This window comes from Cibotium barometz, chromosome 9 (assembly GCF_041138505.1).
Source record: "Cibotium barometz isolate CiBa-2024 chromosome 9, ASM4113850v1, whole genome shotgun sequence".
Taxonomy (NCBI): Eukaryota; Viridiplantae; Streptophyta; class Polypodiopsida; order Cyatheales; family Cibotiaceae; genus Cibotium; species Cibotium barometz.
Genome location: NC_141054.1, coordinates 35,117,517 through 35,136,837, shown reverse-complemented (window position 1 = coordinate 35,136,837; position 19,321 = coordinate 35,117,517). Strand labels below are relative to the sequence as shown.

Here is a 19,321-nt window from a genome sequence, read left to right as displayed (position 1 = left end):
TGCGCTCTTTGTCCCGAATGATACGAGACATCAAAGCAAAGTTCACCTGTAAAGGCTCCTCTGACTGACGAACGCAAGAACTGGAATGTCCCTGTCTGCTGCCAACATCTGGCAAGCCATCCACCATCTGGTCCCGGAAAGCCATCGCACCGTATCCATATTCAAGTGGACATGACGAAACAGCCACAAATCACCTAACTGAGAACCTGTAAGAGAGAGTGCTGAGAGTCTGTAAATCCCATTCTCCACTCCACCTTCCCAAAGAACCTAGCCTATTGCTTTGTCCCGGAGAGCAACAAAATGCTCATCAAACTCCACCCGTATGCTAGTCTTGCAAACCTTATGCACTGACAAAAGACGAAAACCAAGGGATGGGACATAAAGAACCTCGGAAGAATGCTTCCCCCCTCAGCCATCGGGAACGATCTCCAACCTGCCCTCACTGGTGAATAGGGATAGTGGACTTGTCGCCAATAAGGATGTGACCTGTTTGCCTACAAAGATCCTGGAATAACTCTTGGGAAGGAATCATGTGCTTGGAAGCACCACTATCTAGAATCCACTCCCGAGTATCCCTAGCAACGGTGAGTCCAACGGCCTCCGTGCTTGCTCGAAGAAGATGAAACTCTGGTGTCCATAATCTCCAAGTGCACAAAAGCTAGAGTCTTGACGGTTACTACTGAGGAATCTACACCTTTCTCGGTACTCCGTTGAGGAAATTTCTTCCAATAGTGGTATTTCTCGCCACAATGGTTACAGGTCCACTCTGCCTTCAAGGCGTCACGATCCGAGTCAAGCTCCTGCTCAGAAGACTTCGCCTGTGAAGACTTCCCTTTGCCCTTGTTGCGGCCTTTTGACCGCTGGCCAATCAAGGCCCTAGAGTCTCCGCCCTGTGGAGGGTTCGTAAAACGCTCTTCTTGGTCAAAAACCATAGGCACAAGTTCCTCCCATGTGATGGTGCTGAGCCTCCCACCGGTGATCAAAGAGGAATAGAAAGCTGAATACTGCGAGGTCAGATGAGACAGCAAAGTGATGGCCATGTCCTCTGAAGATATCTCCTTCCCCGCCTGAAGAACCTCCTGATGAAGAGCCTAGAGTTTGTTGATGTGCTCCCGCATCGTCGAAGACTTTGCAAGATTCATCACTCGCATCTTCACTTCCAAGGAAATCCGCTTCATGGGTGATACCCTATTATACAGAGAAGCCAAGTGCTGCCAAATCCCTTGGGCCAGCGTCATGTGTTTGTTATGATTAATCACCTGGAGTGTGCAATTAAAGAAGATGAAAGAACACACACGGGCATTGACACGATGGGATGTTAGAATATTGTGCATCTCACTGTATTGGGGCCATGCCTATTTTATGGGTTTTATCCATTTATTCTCTTTTTAGTAGGTCAGGGGGTTGTCGGCCAGCTTCCATGCATCACTATTTAAGGGACCTCCTCATATTCACTCCCATCATCCAATCGCATGTATCCTCTACTAATGTCTCGGCTGGCGCCGCGGCCCAGCGGGTCATGGACGTCATGCTCTACATAGCTCTCCAACTCTATCCAAGGTGACTCCTCGAGGTGGCTGTATGGGCCCAGTCGACTCGTGGTCAACGGTGCGCGGGGTCACTGCTGCTCTGAAGAAGTCGGTAAGGGTGCGCTGGCCTGTGTCTCCGACATGTCCCCCTTGTCTAGAGCGTAGGATGTGGTCTCGGTGTCTGCACAACTCAAGGAGAAAAAGCCCAAGGCAACGCTGGTCTAAGTAGTCCATCACTCTGGACAATGGCCCAAATCCATCTCGATAAAGAGAGAAGAGAGACAATACAGACCCTTTGCAAGGCCCCCACCAAGGATGGTGTATTTGCTTTATTGAATGATGAGAAAAAGACTCAAATCTGTAGATCTCCTAGAGTCTATAAACCTTCAGCCTGTGGTTGATCTAGTTCTTGACCTTCAAGCTTCACCTTTGCTTTAGGCTCCCTTTGGTTGCCCTGGCCCTTGGAACACTTCAGCACTTCGTGAATTATGAGATGCTTAAATGATTAACTAGCCTATGCTTATATAGTAATCAAATCTGCTGGTCGGTTTGTTCTAGGAGGCAGTCAGCCTGTAGAAATTACCTCCACGACCTGTTTATTGCCATTTAATATGCGCCTTCTTCTATTAGCTGGCCGCCTCTGCTAATGCTGTCCACGCTGCTTGGCAGCCTTTGTGCATTGGCCACCTACCCGTGTGGCTGCCCATGGGCTCTAGCCGACTGGCTGCCCAGTCCAGTGGGGGTGGACGACTGGCTGCCCAAGGCCATAGGGCTGGCCGACCTGGCCCCTAGCCTTCTAGGCCTGCCGACCTGGCTGCCCAAGCCCTCCAAGCTTGGCCGACAGCATGCCCAGCCATCATGTTGCTGTTGGGCTTGGCCATGGGCCTCCTTGGGCCCTAGGGTGGCCTACAAGGCTTACCCCCTTCTTAGGCAAGGGTACTATCCCTTTTCTCTGGGGTAGCCCACAGGGCTACCCCTTCCATCTACATGATATTCTACTCAAATGCCTCCTATCTGGCTACAAGTCAAACACCCGGAACAGCTAACATCATTCTAGAGGGTGACTCACAATACGGACTGGCACTGCTTCATGTGCGGGACTTGCACACCTAACCAAGACCATGTATGGGACTGGGGCTCACAAGGGACCAGTTTCCACCTCCAGGTCTTGCACCTGCTGTACAGATATGTCCACGTGGCATCCAAGTGCGGGATGCACGTGACATCAACTTCGCCCTTTAGGCGGCTACAAGGAATAATCATGTCTATGTAGCACCAAATTAAGGTGTGCATGGAAGATTGTGCTGAACTCAAAAGTAGTAGCGCGACCTACTCTCCCCCCCCCCCCCCCCTCGCATGGGTGAAGAGGAATCAAATCCAAAGAGGGTCTCATCAAAGCGAACATCACGAGATATGATGATGTCCTCCAACGCACGATCCCAAAAGCGGTATCCTTTCGACTTCGAACTATATCCCGTAAAGATCATCCTCTTCGACTTCGCGGAAAGTGTAGTCCTCTTTTGACCTGGCACATGTACAAACGCAACATAACCGCCAAGGGACTCAACCTCCATAGGGCCAGCCAAGTGTGCATGGATCAACTCAAGTCTCCGAGTAGCTCCATGCCACCTTGGCCCTAGCTGGCCTCCCATCACTTCCGGCCCACAAGAAGTTCCGGATCAAACATTGTACCTGGCCAATACAAGCCCGAGAAAAGGCCTAGCACGAGGTGATGTACCACACGGTGGCAAGCAGTACTTGGTTTGCCACCACCATTCTGCCTGCAAGGGATAGCCTTGCCGAGCTCCAATATAGAAGCTTCTTTCAAATACTCAGAAGAAGCGGAGCGAGCTGCTGGTCAGGAGAGAGATCAATGCCAACTTGGCAGCTGAGGTATCGGACTGGAGTGCCTCTCGAGATCCACTGGAAAGCCTCAACTGGTCGCCAAGTTGGGGTGGGTGCTGAGCCTACCCGAAAACCACACGACTTGTGCCAGTTGATCTGTGCTCCTGATGCACGACAGAAAATCTCTATCGCCTCCACGAATCTCTAGAGATTCCCAACATCTCCGGCAAGGTAGGCTGTTGTGTCATCTGCAAACTCTCAGTCCAGTAGCTCCTCTTGCGTGCGGAGGGGAAGGCGCAATCCTTGAAGTCCGATCTCTTGGGCAGAGAGAAAACTGCTCATGGCCTCGGCGACAAATAGAAAGAGGTACGGTGCCAGAGGACAACCCTGTACAACCGAGCGGGAAAGGGGGAATCTGTCGCCTTGGGCTCCCTAAATGAGAACCTGGCTGTGAGATGCTGAATAAAGTCCTGATACTTCGCGAATCCACTCCATGGGAAATTCCATCCGGCTCATAGTGCCCTCCAGAAAGCTCCAATCCACCCTATCATAAGCTTTCTCACAATCAAGGAGTAGCACAAAGAGGTCCTGTTGTCGTATCCTGGCCGAAGCTGTCGCCTCCCACAAGGTAAAGATGTTGTCCATAATAGAAGGGTGATGGGTCTCCGCTGTCGGATCTCCAATCTATCACCACCCTCCTTGGGAATCAATGTACCAAGCCCTCTATGAGCCTCTCTGGCATGGCACCTGTGAGCATAATCTCATTGAAGGCAACGCGAAGGCCACCTTCCATGAGGTCCCAATGGCAAAGAAAAAAAGAAGTAGGAAGCCCACCGGGTATTGTGTAATGCCTTCACCGCCTCTGCCAGCTCCTCTGCAGTGAAAGGGGTCAATAAGAAAGACCGAAGGGAGGGGGGAACCACCTCTCTTGTGTGTCTCTAGACTCTCTCGCGCGCATCCATCACCTGGGGGGATAATGGGGCACCAGTGAGAAGAGACCGGAAGAAATCCGTGGCGATGGCTCTCACCTGCGGGGGATCGGAAACAATAACTCCATCCTGGCCACGTAGCCTGTGAATACCGTCTCTCCTCCTATGAGGGCCGGCTATCTCAAAGAAGTCTCCAGTAACTCTGTCACCGGCCTGAGTCTAGAATGAGGCCCTAGCATGGTATCTATACTCCACCCTCCTCTCCTCAATGGACCAAATCTCCGTGTGGGCAGCTGCAATCTAACTCTCAATCCACGGGCTGTCCAAGGAACATGTTCCAGATGGTGTTTAGGGCTGAAAGATGGTGTTTAGGGCTGAAAGAAGACTCCCAGAGCTTCCGCATGTAACAGGAAATCCCTAATATCCCCTTCGTCCAGGCATGGAGGGTGGGCAAAGACACCACCAAGGAACGTGCGTGGCAAAAGGTGAGGAAGATGGTCGAATAAATCCGGACCGGAGTACTTGGACTAACTACTGCTCCAACTCTCTCTTTGAACCTGCTCGCCACCTGCGTGACCGTTGCTCGAACCTGCTCGCCGTCTGCTGTCGCCCCCCTTTCCCACCCGCCCTTGCCCTTCGCTCTCTCTCCCGCTGCCTGCCTGCGCCCCCCTTCACTCTCTCTCTTCGAACCTGCCCGCCCTTGCTCCCTTTTCCCACCCGCCCTTGCTCACTTTTCCCATCCGCCCTTGCTCAGGCCCCCAAGGCAGCAACATAACTCTCCCTCTTTCTCTCTCTCTTTTTCCCGTTGCCCATCTCCCCTGCTACTCACATACGCACCTGTGCACCTATTGCCCACCTGCGCACCTTAGTTGTAGGGTAGGGTTGTAACCCACCTCCAAGCAGGTAAGGGCTTGCACCTCATGGGGGTGGGGTTCGTGAAGAGCAACCTCTCAAACAGTCCAGCAGTTTGACATGGCCAGCAAGAAAACCTTCTCCGAAACCTTTATCTCCCCTCCTACCAAACCCAATGAAAAACCATCACCATGGGAGCAGTACCTCTTGAGCATGATTCAACATCTTCAGCAAACAAATTCAGCCTTGCAAAATGAACTACATCAGACAAAACAACATCTTTCAACCCTAGAGAAACAGATCAAGGAACAACAACACGAAAAAGAAAACAGGGAGGAAATCACACAGGTAAATTTACTTGATCCACAGCCGAAAGAAATTCTCATTAAAGAAGTAATATCATTGATTAATGAAGAGAACGAGCAGCAATGGATTGCAAAAGAAATTAGGGTGGGTGGTTTGTCAGAGGGTTGGAAACAGGTGGAGGTATTGGAGGACGAGGAGATTGCGAATGATACTTGTGTCCCGGAATGCGAGATTCTACAAAGAAAGCTGTGCAGAGCTATCCCTTTCATCGACATTGGAGATCCCTCAGTGGCAATCAAAGGAAAACATGTGGTTTTGAGGTACGCAGATATGAAAGACAAAATTAAAGTCATGAAGCAAACAAGGTCACTTCAGGGAACGAAGGTGTGGATGGCGGATGAACTCACAGCCACACAACTAAAAAACAAGAAACAAGAACTCAATAAAGTATACGAAGCAAGGAAACAAGGAAAATGGGCAGTCTACCGTAGAGGTAGAGCTGTTATTGCAGATTTCAGGACAACCAAACATGGTAGTAATGAAGAGTAGCTGCTAGAGAAATCCGTCATGTTATCTAGGATTCTCCTACGGTCATGCAAGGAATTTGAACTATTTTTAGTTTTATCTCTATTTTCATTTTGTTGCCCCCGAAGTGGAATGTAATCACATGGATGTATCTGATTAGTCCTATAGGTCAGATGTGGCCTCTAAAGGACGTTAATATAGTTTTCTTTCTTTCTTTCTTTCTTTCTCCAAAGCCTTAGAAAGGTGGTAGGGAAACTTGCTTGCAGGTTCTGAACCAAGAACCAACTCTTTGCGATGGTCCTCAAATCTACTAGGTGGGAGAGTAGATGGGAGGTTGTCTGGTAGTGTATTGGGACAAAAGACCAGCCATCCGCTGCTGCTCCCCTGTGGGTGCTACTTGAACGGTATTAGATTGAGAGCGGGCATATAATAACGCACACTCTGCTCCTTTTCTGATGGCTCTTAAGACTTGAATGTGGGAAATGCGTGGAATGCGTGGAATGCTCCGATTGCCGCAAATCATGAGAGGCTCAAAAAAGCCTTCAACTATGATGAAAGTGTCCTGTCTCCAATCAAGAATGGGTGCATACTGTCGAAACCACTGGATCCCGAGGATCATGTGATTCCCCAGTGAGTTGGGGTGCTGCCACATGGACTTTGTCTTGTGGATCTGTGATTTTAGCTAATGGAAAATGTGCTTCAAATTGATGAATAAATTGAGTAACTAATTGATGAATAAATTGAGTAACTGCAGCATGATCACACTTACCATCATACTTACTAAAATTTGGAGAGGCTCGTATGACGGTGGTGGTAGGGCGGTGGAGGACGAGGAATGTGAAGCCTATTGAGGGAGAGCCGCCAGAATTTGTGCCATCGTTTGCTGATTCTGGATTTGCACAACCACCTAGTCGAGTCTTTGCTGGAACTCTCGGTCAGCTTTCTCTCTGCAACCTTGGTCTTCCTCATATTTGCGTGTGGCTTTCCTATTCCTCTGCTCCTCCACACGTCTCGGTTCTTTTTCTTCATCTGCTTTTCTTTTTGCTTCGTCTTCTTTTCTTCTTTGTTCTTCAAAATGTAGCAGGACCTGTGCCAGATCTGAGATGCCTTCTTTGGGCTTCTCTTTTTCGGTGGCAAGCTGCATCTTCAAAGAATTTATTTGCTCCATCATTGTTCTCAAGAGCTCTTTTATGCTTGGGGGAAGTGTTTTTTCTGTTTGGAAGCTTTGTGCCTCCATTCCTTCTTGCTGGCTTTCTTCTTGATGTGATGTCTCTCCCATGGGTTTCTTTTCCAGACCACAATTTAACCATCCACCGGATGCTCTCACTTCTTTAGGTAGTCGAGTTGGGTTATCAACATGATGCTCTGATACCAATGTTAATTGCGTTGAGCTTGATCGTGATAATGCACAACAGGGCCTTCTTTATACCTTTATGTGGTGAGAATCTTTAGCATCAACTTTAGAGAATAGAGAGAGAGAGAGAGAAGAGAATGAGAATATAGAAGACGACACAGTATTGGGTCCCAATACCCACTTAAGGGCCCCCCCCTGCAAGTAGGAGTATTTGCTTATATTATTCTTTGGAGAAATGATGTACAATGTTGAGTACAAATGATATGAATGCCCAACGCAAGGACGAGGAAGATTGTACGTTGGCTGAGTATCCAAACTATCCCGAGGGTCTGCTGAAGACTCTCCTTGGCCACTAATGCAAGTCCAGATAGCTGTAGGACTGCACATATGCTGGCTGAATGTGAAGAGTATCTTCCTTCTTAGCCTAGAGTGTTTGGATGCTACAAACTGAGTATGCTTTGCTGAAAATACCTGAATGATTTTGTGTGGGCTGAGGTCATGCTTTTATACCTCCTCAGGACTGCAGTCGGCTGCCCATAGAAGGCCGCCAGCTGAGGCAAAAGACCCACGACTGATTAAATGAGCAGTCAGCCCCCACGACTGGATAATGCCAGTCGACAACATTAAATGTTGGGTTGGGTGCTGCATTTCATGTCGGCTGCCCATAAGATGCTGGTCGGGCTGTAGCATTACCTGTCGGCTGCTGGCCGACTGCATGGCAAAGGCTTTGGATGCCTTTGCAACGCTAGCCCAAGTTGGGGCTGGCCTTAGCGCCGGGCCCCTTCTATGTGAATGAACCTAAAATGCCTACATGCATCTAATGCTAAGGTTGACCACTACATGCTTCAGAATGATGCTTTCTCCAAGTGGGTTAAGAGGACTGACATCTAACTGACCTCTAAAGCTCAGAGACTGTGTCACCAGCCTGGACATTTCCCAGTATGAAAAGGGTCTGGTGGACTCCAGGATGTCTAAATATTTGGAAAGTACAAGCTTTGGGAATGGGAGATTATCCTAGAATACAAAGGACCACACTCCTAAAATTTAGGAGAGTTGCTATTTTTGGCCCGACTCCGATGGAAATTCTGTTCGCGTCATTACATCTGGGATTGAGCAGATACCAAGAGTTGGCAAAGTACCTATGACAGAATGTCTACCAGTTGGGATATTTTTAGAGGTAAAGATTATGGAAGGACCCATCTCTTAGATTGGGACATGTGGCAAGAAAGTCGACCAACGTGACACAAGTGGCCTGACACTTGTTAGAAAAAGGATCAAAGTGAGACAAGTGGCCTCACACTTGTCACTTCAGCTATTGTGTGGCTCTCCACTTGTCATCGTAACCTTCTCTTGCCATTTTAGCTCATGGGAGGCCCAAATCTATAAATTGGAGCCCTCTCTCTTCATTAATGGAGGCTCTCTTGCTCCACACTAGCCTCTACCACCGTTACAAGTTGCCCTAATGATGGCTACTCTCTTTCTCTCTCACTTGAAGGCTGCCCATGAAGAATACCGGCTGTTGGGGACTGTTTTGGAGGCTTCCATCGCGAAGAAATACTGAAGGCAAGGGTATTTAATCATTTATTATGATTTCTAGCCATTGTACTACTTGTACCAACATTTGTACTTGTACAAGCTGTACCAGCCCATGTACTGGCTGTACCAGCTTTTGTACTTGTTATACCACCTATTGTACCGGCTGTACTAGCTTTTGTACTTGCTGTACTTGTTGTACCAGCCACCGTACCGGCTGTACTAGCCACTGTACCTGCTGTACCAGCCCTTGTATTGGCTGTACCAGCTTCTGTACTTGCTGTACCACCCATTGTACCGGCTGTACCAACTTCTGCACTTGCTGTACTGGTTGTACCAGCCACTGTATCGGCTGTACCAACCACTGTACCTGCTATACCGGCTGAATGGAGAGTTGTACTTGCTGTACCCTTTCTATTGCATGAAGACCCGTGGTTTTTGGGGAAGAATCAGTACCCACACGGAGGTATATGGATTATATTGTTGGCTCGGCATTTCTACAGCCTATGTTCCGGCTTGGTTGCCTCGTGTTGGCTGTGTTATGGCATTTGTATATGGATAATCCGGCATCTCCCGTGGGGAGAGTAAGACCCTCAAAGCTTGTACATGATATTATTCTCCTTGGGTAATAAAATACTCCAAGGGGGGGGTCGGCCCATTCCGGCCTCTATGCGGTGTCACGTGTGCAAGCTCCATTTTCAGCATTTGTGGATGTTTTGTCCAACTTTTATGTTTTATGCAAAGTGATGATGGATATATGTTAAGGCTGTGGCCATGTTTAAATGTTTTAATATGCATTGATGGTATCAACAAGTGTGTCAAAGGCCCTAGTCCCCCGGGCACCGTTGCGAGTTACATTGGTATCAGAGCATAGGCTTTCTTGGAAGCGGAGGCTTCCTTCTATCAATAAGGAAGAGAAAAGATCTCAAATGGGGACCACACTTACCATCATTGCTGTTAAGCATGGCCAGCCGCTTTATAGCTTATGAAGCAAGAGCATGAGCAGTAGACAGCTTGTTGATCTAAGGATTTATGAATTCACAGAATTTTATCGTGGAAGTGTGAAGTTGGCTTTATGTGCACATGTTTAGCACTCTTTCCATATGGATATTGTGGATTATATTATCAAGCTATATAGAGATATATCTCAGGATATCTTAAGGATATGGTGACGAGATATTTCTTTTGGTACTGGCAAAGAAAAGCTAAGTATACTTTGAGTTTGCAAAGTTGGTGCTTTGGCTATTTACTATGAAGTGTTTTTGATGTTTACTAACCCTTGTATAGCTATGCAAGGAGAAAGGTGCTGTTGTTTGCCTTGAGATGGTTTCAGGGAAACATTGTTTATGGCTCCCTTTATTGGGATGGATTATATCTATGGAGATCTCTTTCTTGGACGAGATTTATATAGATATTGGGCTTCACAAGCAATTTCTATGGACGAATCTGTCCGAGTTTATAGAGAAGAAATCTTTGGATATCTCATGGATATGATGCTTTTATGGATAAAGTCCACCTCTACTCCAAGGAATTTGGATCCATCCTCAGGTTTATGGATTATGTTTATGGCTCCCTTTTACTGGGATGGATTATTCTGTATGGCTCCCTTTATTTGAGATGCATTGGACTTATGAAACTCATTGTTCACATACCCTGTGCACTGTTCTCTTGTCCTACGTGCTCTCTTGAAGATTGTTTCTACCATGTAAGGGTGGAACAATAGAGAGCAGATGGAAGGGAACATGGGCACTTCAAAGAGTAGTGACAAGCACAACATACCCTGTGTAGTGTTCTCTTGTCCTACGTGCTCTCTCGAAGATTGTTTCTACCATGTGTGAGTGGAACAATAGAGAGCAGATGGAAGGGAACATGGGCACTTGAGAGGGTAGTGTGAGTTGGTGGCCGAAATGCCTATAAACTATGTGTAGCAGAAATGCTTATGGAACACCAGGTTATCTATGCCTGCGAGTGATTCTTTTATCTTGTTACTTGAGCCCACCTCTCATCCACCAGGTGTGTGGTCAGAGTACCAACACGGAGTGCAAGTGGTAAAGTGGACATGACGGGACTTATGTCTATGCCAAGGGTCATGTGGACCGATGTCTTGTTGGCAAGAGACTTATTTTGTCTCGCCCATTTACTTGGGACATGGATTATGATATCTGGACTTATGGGACTGATTTGTCTCGCCCATTTACTTGGGACATGGATTATGATATCTGGACTTATGGGACTGATTTGTCTCGCCCATTTATCTTGGGACATGGATTACGATATCTGGACTTATGGGACTGATTTGTCTCGCCCATTTACTTGGGACATGATTATGATATCTGGACTTATGGGACTGTTTTTGTCTCGCCCATTTATCTTGGGACATGATTTTGATATCGGTATTATGGAGACTTATTTAGTCTCGCCCATTTCTTTGGGACATGGATTCTTCAGTTATATTGGATTTTTGAGACTGTCTCGTCTCGCCCAATCGATGGGACATGATTATGTCTTGAATATATGGCTTGAAGCTTAAAGTTGCGGACAACTTTTAAGAAGCTGGGGAGGATGTCACCAGCCTGGACATTTCCCAGTATGAAAAGGGTCTGGTGGACTCCAGGATGTCTAAATATTTGGAAAGTACAAGCTTTGGGAATGGGGGATTATCCTAGAATACAAAGGACCACACTCCTAAAATTTAGGAGAGTTGCTATTTTTGGCCCGACTCCGATGGAAATTCTGTTCGCGTCATTACATCTGGGATTGAGCAGATACCAAGAGTTGGCAAAGTACCTATGACAGAATGTCTACCAGTTGGGATATTTTTAGAGGTAAAGAATATGGAAGGACCCATCTCTTAGATTGGGACATGTGGCAAGAAAGTCGACCAACGTGACACAAGTGGCCTGACACTTGTTAGAAAAAGGATCAAAGTGAGACAAGTGGCCTCACACTTGTCACTTCAGCTATTGTGTGGCTCTCCACTTATCATCGTAACCTTCTCTTGCCATTTTAGCTCATGGGAGGCCCAAATCTATAAATTGGAGCCCTCTCTCTTCATTAATGGAGGCTCTCTTGCTCCACACTAGCCTCTACCACCGTTACAGGTTGCCCTAATGATGGCTACTCTCTTTCTCTCTCACTTGAAGGCTGCCCATGAAGAATACCGGCTGTTGGGGACTGTTTTGGAGGCTTCCATCGCGAAGAAATACTGAAGGCAAGGGTATTTAATCATTTATTATGATTTCTAGCCATTGTACTTGTTGTACCAACATTTGTACTTGTTGCACAAGCTGTACCAGCCCTTGTACTGGCTGTACCAGCTTCTATACTTGTTATACCACCTATTGTACCAGCTGTACCGGCTTTTGTACTTGCTGTACTTGCTGTACCAGCCACTGTACCGGCTGTACTAGCCATTGTACCTGCTGTACCAGCCCTTGTACTACCACCCATTGTCCCGGTTGTACCAACTTCTGTACTTGCTGTACTGGCTGTACCAGCCACTGTACCGACTGTACCAACCATTGTACCTACTGTACCGGCTGAATGGAGAGTTGTACTTGCTGTACCCTTTCTATTGCATGAAGACCCGTGGTTTTTGGGGAAGAATCAGTACCCACACGGAGGTATATGGATTATATTGTTGGCTCGGCATTTCTACAGCCTATGTTCCGGCTTGGTTGCCTCGTGTTGGTTGTGTTATGGCATTTGTATATGGATAATCCGGCATCTCCCGTGGGGAGAGTAAGGCCCTCAAAGCTTGTACATGATATTATTCTCCTTGGGTAATAAAATACTCCAAGGGGGGGGTCGGCCCATTCCGGCCTCTATGCGGTGTCACGTGTGCAAGCTCCATTTTCAGCATTTGTGGATGTTTTGTCCAGCTTTTATGTTTTATGCAAAGTGATGATGAATATATGTTAAGGCTGTGGCCATGTTTAAATGTTTTAATATGCATTGATGGTATCAACAAGTGTGTCAAAGGCCCTAGTCCCCCGGGCACCGCTGCGAGTTACAGACTGACCTATGTACCCTGTGCTTGACTGTCCCTGGACCGAGGGCTCACAATGGGGTCACCACGTACAACAAATAATCCTAGAAAAGGTTCCACTTCTGTACAAATGCTGCACTCATGATCATGCCAGTGTGTCACTGCGTACCCGAGTGCAAGGTGCACCGTGCACATGACATTGATCTTGGCCAGTGTGCCTGTGGATTGTTCCTGAATAAATTCCTGAAAAGGGGTGGGGTCTGTTCCCTGCTCAGTGTGGTGTACTGTGCAAGACAAGGTTGCATGAAACGTTTCTATTAGGGAAACATCATAGGACAGGAAACGCGAGGAAACAACAAACCTATGGATGGAAACGCCGAGGGTAGGTTGAGTTTCAAAGCCAATATACAGTGCAAAACATAAACGAAACATTAAAGCCACATTTAAAAGAAAGACTTGCTCCGAGTTTCTGATGAATCAAACATTGAGAGACAAATATATAGGTGATATATCAATGACATGATACAGTTACATACATTCCACAATTTCATCATCAAGTAGATCCTCAATACATGCTTCTAAAGCATCCTCCTCCAATACATCCCACTGTTGGCAAGGCCTTGAGACATAGGAAGCCTCTTTCCTAGATACTAACCAGATGCACATACACTAGGTCCTCAACTTTCTTATGGCCTAGTCAATTGCGATTAACCGAATGAATAAACCCATAAGTAAACCAATTGTGCTCATCACAAGCTGAGGCATTGGAGACCTGAGACAACACCCGAATGGCCAATCTTTACAAATGTGGACTATCTGTGCCATGATTCTCCCACCATGCAATAAGAGACATTGTCTACATAGTTTTTGCACCATCACCAAAGTCCCCCTTCAATCCAATGAATCGGACAACTGCTCCTTGTATTTTGACTTCTCAGCAAGATCTTTGCCCACCCTATCCAATGCCTTCCTCCACCCTCTCATCACATCCTTGTCAGTATGCGGCTTCTTTGAAAACCATCTTGGATTGAGAAGGAAAGTTGTTGCATGAAGAGGTGAATGCAAAATTTCCCACCTTTCTTAGAATCCCCCTCTTTCTCTTCTTTCAATAGCTCCCTGATCTTCCCTTGATCTTCTCTAGCATTTGATCAATACCTTCATACACAATACCTTTGCAAATAAACTGTCCTATTTTCTGCCTCCTGCTGGTGTCAACAGATTTCTTAAACACACCACCCCTTGCACAACACCCCTTGCACTTGAGACCTCTTAGCTATGTCTTTCCAACCATCAGAGACTATGGAGCAACCATGATGAGGTCAAGTAGACTCAACGATAGAGAGACGGGAACATAACCTTGATCTTTCATTGTCTAGAAGTGTGGTCCGCAGCTTCTCGTAGTTGGGAGGCTTGTATCCTTTGCCAAAAGAAGCTATCGCTGACACCATCGCATGGAAACACAGGGAGCGAGTCAATGCAAAAGCAAGACCACATGCGTAGAAGAAACGAGCCACCGCCTCATATACCTCCTCTGTGGACTGCTCCTTGAACATGCCTTGCAAAGAGGGTTGTGTAACTTGTGGCACCAATGTCTTCTTGGTTGCACCATGCTGAGTCTTTTGCTTCTTGAGAGCACTCTCATGGTCCTCCCGAACCATATTTGCTTGGTCTTCAAGAGTAACCTTGCAAAGCAAACCTGAATACCTTCCCTTGTTATGCCAAGCAAATGGGCTCGCACTCAAGGATAAGCTACACTTCCATTTCTTGCTTCCTCCGAATGTAGCTATAGCAGTGACATACTTCCAAAGGGGCTCAAGGGTGACTGGTGGTTTGGGCTTGAATGGGTTCACAAGAGGCACTGCGGAAGTCGATGGTGAAAAAAACCTTGAAACCGGCCTCTGATAGAAAACCAGAGTGCGGTAGGAGCAACCACCCGTCCACTTGTAGTCTAGATGAAAAACAAAACACAGATTGAGGCTAGAGTGCCCAAATCTGAATACACAACGACACCTGTTGGCCCCAAAGCTTGGCGCCCCTTGCGGTATTTCTTTATTCCATTAAAATAATATGTATGGCTGAGTACAAAACAAAAACCAGCCAAGAGTTTACACCTGTAGTCCAATCTGACTGCCCACAAATCCTTCTCAGCACAGAGGATCTATGCACACAGATCTGTGTCCTCAAGCAACACACTGTGCCTCCCTCTGATCAGCCAAGTTCACAAAGCAGGCCAGCCATGGGCATACATCTGGCATAACTCATAAGCATGATACATCTTCTCAGCTCAACATATACATGTGCTATTCAATCCCTGTCTTAATCCCTTGTCAATCTGCTATACTCCTCCTCTCACAAGGAGCCAGATAACACATACCTGTAGCAGACATCAAGCAATAGAAAGAGAGATGGATGAACAGAGTCAAGGCTTACCAAGTTCAGCTCGTGAAACAACTCTGGAGGAAGCAACAGCACCAATCTGTGCCTGCAGGCACTTGAACCCACAATCCTGCTTCACACGTGTGCTTGCACTTGCCTGTATCTTCCTCCTGATGCTCACTCCTATGCTGTCCTTGAAAGTACAGATCTGAAAATCAGCACTGTACTTGATTGTACCGCCTCGGGATGCGTGCCAGGCGTTGTACTTGCAAAAACAGCCTGCTGTCCACTTCTGTACCAGCTTGAATCAGAGTACACAGGCCTGTCCAGCACCTGTCTACACCACCTGCAGCACTTGTACCTTCTGTACCAGGCTGCCCGTACACTGTACGGCAGCCGTACCAGGTGTACCTGCTGAAAAACCAACTGTGCAGCCTGCACAGGCCTTCTGCGCAGCCCAACAGTAGCTGTCCTGTGCGCCGCCAGCAGTAGAGGAGAAAGAGAGAGAGAGAGAGAGAGTCCAGCACTGGCCGTACAGTGCTGTACGGCTGGTTTCTTCAGAAAAACAGCAACAGTCTGCAGCAAAACAGCCGCCTTCACCTCCTCTTCAGCTTTCCCACGATGGAACTCAAGCGCATGAAGGAAGGCTCCACTTTTGCTACACGACTCCCCAAAAAGAGAGGAGAGAGAGTGTAGAGAGAGAAAACCTCCTTCCCAAGTTAATCCCTAGGGCCCCAACTTAATAAGTTCCCTAGGGCCACTAAGGCCTAGGGGCAACTTTTATAAACATTAAAAGTTAATGTTTTAATGTTCCCCCTTCACACCTAGGGTTGTCCACACATCTTTAAACACTGTCCGGGCACCCCCCATGTGAATCATAAAATATTCTGACCCTGCAACCACCATGCCCACACTTGTCCTGCTCCATTTTCACAGGGCCATGACAAAAACATTGTTGGAGTCACCTAAATGCAAGGGCTCTTGTTTGAGGTGGGTTTTTTTGCTCAGACTCAAGAGTCTTGGTGCAGAGCCACTCTGGAGCCAGCACAAGCTCAATGCATTTGCAATTTAGGGCTCTTTTTCGAATAGCATCAAGTAGTGAGAGAGTTTCTCAGGTCAAGGGGACACCTACAAGATTAGAAAAGCATGGTTCTCGGGGCACAATGAAAGCACAAGCATGGGAGAGGTTTGGTTTGGTTTGTTGAACCAATCTTCTCTTCCTGCATGAACCTGTAGACATGCAGGTGCGCATGGGAGAGTGCAGGAGTGCAGGTGTGCTGGGAAGCAAAAAACATAGCTGAGTTCCCCCCCCCCCCCCCCAAAATCTTTGCCACGTGACCAATTTTCGGCTGTTTTTTTAAGGTAAGGTAGGATTTTTAAAGGAGGGTGAACCTTTGAAAAAAACGCGTTTCCCTCATGTTTCCAAGGTGGGAAGCGTTTGCACCAGCCAAGAAACGGGGAAAGAGGCAAGGTTGCTTCAAACATTGTCTGTTCTTGAGGGTCCGTTTCATGACATTTCGATGGATTTCGTTGGACCACTTCCCGCATCTACTAGATCTCGGAATACTCAGCGTGTGATGATAGTTGATAGATTCAATATATTTCGTATGCTTATACCATGCAAACAGACGGCTACAACAAAAGATATAGCCCAACTTTTTCTCTGACATTGGTATCTAGTATGTGACCATTACTTCAGATTGGGATCCGAAGTCTACATCTCACTTCTGGTGAGCTCTGTTCGACAACTTTGGTACCAAATTGCAATTGTCGAGTGCATTTCATCCCCAGACCGATGGCCAAACTAAGATTTACAATTAGTTGGCTTTCGATGTGCTTAAAGCGTACTGCCAAAATCAACAGTCGAAGTGGGAGCTTCATCCCCCGTTGGTACAGGCGATTCTCAATGGCACACACTCATCCGGTGTTGACAAAACTCCGTACGAGGCAGCCTTTGGTCGAAGATTTGCATCCCTTCTCACAAGGACGATCTCTTCTTCCTTGGAAGCCAACAAGACGACAGAAACTTTTCAGCCATCATTGAGTCAGTCAAACAGCATCTTACCAAAGCTTCGGAAACTTACACCAGATAGGAAAATAAGTCATGGAGAGACGTCAACTTCAAAGAAGGTGAATGGGTATATTTAAGGATCATGAAGCGAAGACTCGGGCAAGTGGGCAAGCACTATCCAAAGTTGTCATTCAAAAGTTTTGGTCCTTTTCCCATCATCAAGAAGATAAGCGATGTCACCATGCAACTCAAATTGCCAGACAATTGGACGATGTACAATGTCTTCCACGTCTCTTAGTTAAACCCTTATATTGGACCTACGTTGTAGAATGTTCCCGAAGAGCAACAGCCAAAAATGGTTGATAAAGTAGAAGTGATAGAGCTTGACTAGATCCTTCTACATCGTTGGAAGCAAGGTTCCAGACAACATCTTCGCCAATTTTATACAAAGTTCAAAGATCAAGGGACCCATGAAGCGGTTTGGCTAGATGAAGAATTCTTCCTTGAGTATCCACAGTTATTGGCGGACTATCTCGAAGCCATTAACCTGTCACCAAGCTAAGCAAGAGGGAATGTCACGTGCACCCATGCATTGTGGTACACCGTGACAAACTAGCTCATCAACCATGCAAGAATCATGTGCAGAAGTAGTACCTTTTAGGATATCTTGTCGTATGCTGTGACCCCTTTGTGAGCCCTAGTCCGAGAGACATGTCAGGCACGAGCTACGTAGGTCAGTCTCCCAGCCATAGAGTTCAGTGTCAGGTCAGTCCTCTAAACCCACTTTGGAGAATTCAGCAAGAGATCATCATGTAGGTGCATGTAGATGTCAACAATAGGAGTAGACTTCATTAAGACCTGGACATGCACACTGAGCGAGGAATAGGCCCCGCCCTCTTTCAAGAATTTATTCAGGAATAATCCACGGGCTTAGCAAGGTAGGATCAATACATCAATGAATACAAAAGCAAACAAATATACCGATGTAGAAACTCAAGTCGAAGTCGAAGTCGATGTCAATGTCTAGGCACGAGATCCTAATGCCGAGCACACCAAGGGGATGGCCCACAAGATCTCTCACCGGGCTAGTACCAAATCCAAATCCAAATCCAACGAACCCCAAGCTTGTAAACAAGGTACACAGGAGAGAACGAAATACATGATGACCAGCTGTAGATTTTGTTGCCCAAACCAGAATAGAAACAATCCACAAGAAGAGGCCCCACAGATAAGTATGAACCGGAGCTAGTCCACGTAGCAGTATGGCACAGGCAGTCAGATTAACAAGCATACGGCGCACATATCAGGTGGCGGCAACAGTAGTCGACAGCCAGTCGAACGGTAAAGACAGCAGCACAGAACAGTGGTATAGCAACAACAGCAAGGGGCGGTGCTGGCGGAGAAATCAGGTGGCGGTGCACAGGTGGCAGCGGCACTGGCAGCAGCAGGTGCAGGTGGCCGCCAAGCAGCAACGCTGTTCAAGCGGCCGCAAACGGCAGCAGCCAGGCGCGGCGCGGCGACAGCAGTCAGTACAGGTGCCGACAACGCACAGTAAGCAGCAGTTCATTTGGAGATAACCAGGCACAGGCGGCGTTGTTCTGTAAGTAGTAACAAACAGCACAACGGCGGCAGCTGGGGGCTGTTCTACAGGTGGCGGCCGGGCGCGGTACCGCAGTACGGACAACAGCAATCGTACAATCCAAAACAACAAGGGAAGCAGTGATAAAGACTCACGCTTCAACAATGATGATGTTGATGATGAAGAGCCCCACGCTTTGATGATGATGGCTATGATGAGCTCCACCCTGCAACGATCTTGATGATGGTGATCAAGAGAGGCTTCTGCTTATTTTATACCTGTGGGAGGGGTCGTCCTTTTTGCCAGAAAGCTAGCCAAGCTTTTGTGTTGTACGGCCCCAAAATCTGCTGTGCAATGCTGCACCCCAATAGACAATGTTGTACGGACTCAAAATCTGCTGCACATCTAGGACAGGAAGGTGCTACACCAAAAATTGATCTCCATTGATTGGTTGGGAGACCACCATGTAAGAATAACGGCTCCTTCTGTATGAG

General features: G+C 47.2%; 1 protein-coding gene across 18 annotated transcripts in view; it reads right to left on the bottom strand.

Annotated features, from left to right (window-relative positions):
• Window positions 1-19,112, bottom strand: part of LOC147635516 (uncharacterized) — an 87,474-nt gene extending 68,362 nt beyond the window's left edge. For 5 of the 18 annotated variants that reach the window (XM_086802830.1, XM_086802831.1, XM_086802835.1 and 2 more), the window contains exon 1: window positions 18,983-19,112. The gene's annotated coding sequence lies outside the window, so the exon portion shown is untranslated. Of the gene's footprint in view, window positions 1-17,902; window positions 18,042-18,229 lie in introns of those variants that run through there. The other 13 variants (XM_086802833.1, XM_086802841.1, XM_086802825.1 and 10 more) reach the window with 9 other exon arrangements.
• Window positions 19,113-19,321: the final 209 nt, after the last annotated feature.